Source organism: Elaeis guineensis, chromosome 5 (assembly GCF_000442705.2).
Source record: "Elaeis guineensis isolate ETL-2024a chromosome 5, EG11, whole genome shotgun sequence".
Lineage (NCBI taxonomy): Eukaryota > Viridiplantae > Streptophyta > Magnoliopsida > Arecales > Arecaceae > Elaeis > Elaeis guineensis.
The window spans coordinates 2,002,287-2,005,117 of record NC_025997.2 but is presented as its reverse complement, the minus strand read 5'-3'; positions in this window follow the sequence as shown (position 1 = coordinate 2,005,117).

Below are 2,831 nucleotides of genomic sequence, written 5' to 3'. Positions count from 1 at the left end.
ATCGAATGCAGAATTGTGACAGAAAATTTTTTTCTTGGATGGATAGAAGCTCAACAAATCGAGAAAGAAAAGAGAGAAGAGTAATATTCGAAATATCCAACCAGACAGCAAGATAGTAAAAAAGTCATCTTAAAGGGAAAGGGTATTTTCGTCACGTTAAAATTGAAAAATAGATTTTGACATGCATTAAATGTATTCGGTGATGGAATAGCACACTGCCTCCGTTTTCTCATGCCTGCGGATGTCCGATCATATTGAGCCATGAGGGTGCCATGTGGATCAATCGAACGAGGTAGTGTGCTCCACGTCAGATTTTCTGCACCGCAAGCGGTGTACAAAGAATTTGGCTTAGTTGGTGTGTTATCTGTGGGCTTTTTTTTTTCTTTTGGGTTGTCAATGCACAAATCATCTTCCATATTTGGTTCATCTATATTTGGCCTCTTATCAATACATGAATCAAATCATATATTTGGTCTCTCCCTACTTGGCATAAAATTTGAAATGCTTCTCCTATAATAGCTGGCCTCCTTAGCATGAAATTTGAAATCTTGTTATAACTATTCTAGACCATAATAGCATGTATTTTGAATTCTTGTCATAGCTGGCCTAGACTACAATAATATGTAATTTGAATTTCTGTTGTAGCTGGTCAATTGTAATCTATATATTTCTACCAAAGGATAATGAAATAATAAGAGAAGAGAAATTATCTTTATCATGGTTTCAGAGCATTGAAGCTCCAACGAGCATTTCTTCTCCTTCCTTCGGTGCTCTCTCATGGCCACCGATTCATCTATGTCCACCTCCTCTAGTCCATCTCCTTCTTCTCCTCTACCTAACATAATGACCCCTCTCACCTTCCCATCGACGCAGTATTTTTTATCTATCAAGTTGAATGCATCCAACTTCCTGATCTGGAAAAAGCAAATCACTCCTTTTTTAAAGGGTCAGGGCCTGTTTGAATTTCTTGATGGCTCTCACCCACAGCCCACTGATCTTGTTGCCACTACTGTCTGGCAACAACAAGATTTTCAACTCATCGGTCTTCTTGTTGCTTCATTATCTGAAGATCTTGTTCCTCTTCTCCTCGACAAAGAGAACAGTTTTGAGTGTTGGAGCACTCTTCATGAAGTCTTTGGTTCGGCATCTCCTACCTGACTTATATCTCTACTTCTAGAGTTGCAGAATCTTCATTAAAAATTAGATGAAACTGTCACCTCTCTTCTCCAACGTGCAAAAGCTGTGGCTGATGAACTTGCTGCATCTGGTAATGCCCTTAAGCCAACCGAATTTAATCTCCATGTGCTGCGTACTCTATGTGATGATCTACAAGATGTGGTCTCTAGCATTCTCAATCGCCACACTCCTCCAACCTATACTGAACTTCATGGGCTCTTATTTAGCCATAAAAGCATGCGAGCATTTAAAAAATTATCTATTGTTGATGCAGCCCCTTCTACAAATCCAATCGCCAATATCGTTCAGCAGTCCTCCCATTCCTCTAGTAACCCTGGGTCCTCTACTGGTCGTGGCTTTACTCGAGGTCATGGGGGGCGTGGCTGATTTGGTCGAGATCATGGTCGTTTTGGTCCTCCTGGTGGTCATGGTTCTCAATGGTGTTTCTTTTGCTATCGTAGCAATCATTCTAATGCAAACTGCTTTTATCGCCCTCAGCAGTCCTACTCGCATTTCTCCTCTCCACAACCCAATACCAATTTTTCATATTCACCATACCCAAATCCAAATCCAAATCCATCTTACCATCATCTTAATCAACCACTTCTCCCTACCCCTCATCCCTTCACTGCCCTCACCTGATACCCCGATACAGGCGCATCTCACCATGTCACTCCTGACATTCATTTTATGTCATCCTATGATGAGTATATTGGTTCTGATCAGGTACATGTAGGCAATAGTAAGGAGCTACACAAATCACACATTGGTCATTGTTCTCTTTTCTTTCCTCACTCTTCTCTTTCTTTTCAGTTATCTAACATTTTATGTCCCCTCTATTTTAAAAAAATTACTTTCTGTATTACAGTTTGCAAAAGATAATAATATTTTTTTTGAATTTCACTCATTTTATTTTCTTGTGAAGGATCGAACCACCAAGGCCACACTGTTATCCGGTTCGCGTAAAGGAGGATTATACACTCTTCGATCCAACCCTTCTTTATCTGCATCTGTTCATGTAGCTGAGAGTACCACTCTTGATGGCTGGCACAACCGTTTGGGCCATCCCCATTATTGCTTGCTTCGCTCTATGGTGAAAAATAATAATCTTCTCTGCAAATCTATACATCTTCGTCCTCTTTGTCTATCGTGTTAGTTAGACAAGTCTAGTAAGTTGTATTTGTCTCCATCCCATCATCGTAGTCAGTTTCTCTTAGATCTTATTTATAGTGATGTTTGGGGTCCTTTCCCTACTCCGTCTTTGTTAGGACCCGCTATTATGTAATTTTCATTGATGATCAAAGCAAATTTATTTGGTTTTATCCATTAATGCGTAAATATGATGTATTCTCCACTTTCTTATAATTTCAAGCTTTGGTTGAACGGCAGTTCTCTCGCACTATTAAATCCATCCAAACTGACTGGAGAGGGAAGTTTTGCTCTCTTCCTAATTTTTTTAATAAAATTGGTATTACCCATCTGTGGCTGCTCCTCACACACATGAGCAGCAAGGGGCTGTCGAATGCTGTCATCATTATATTATGGAGATCGGCCTCTCTCTTCTTGCTTATAGGTCTGTGCCTATGTTGTATTGGCACTATGCCTTGAAAGCAACTATTTTCTCATTAATAGGATTCCATCTAAAGTAACTAGTG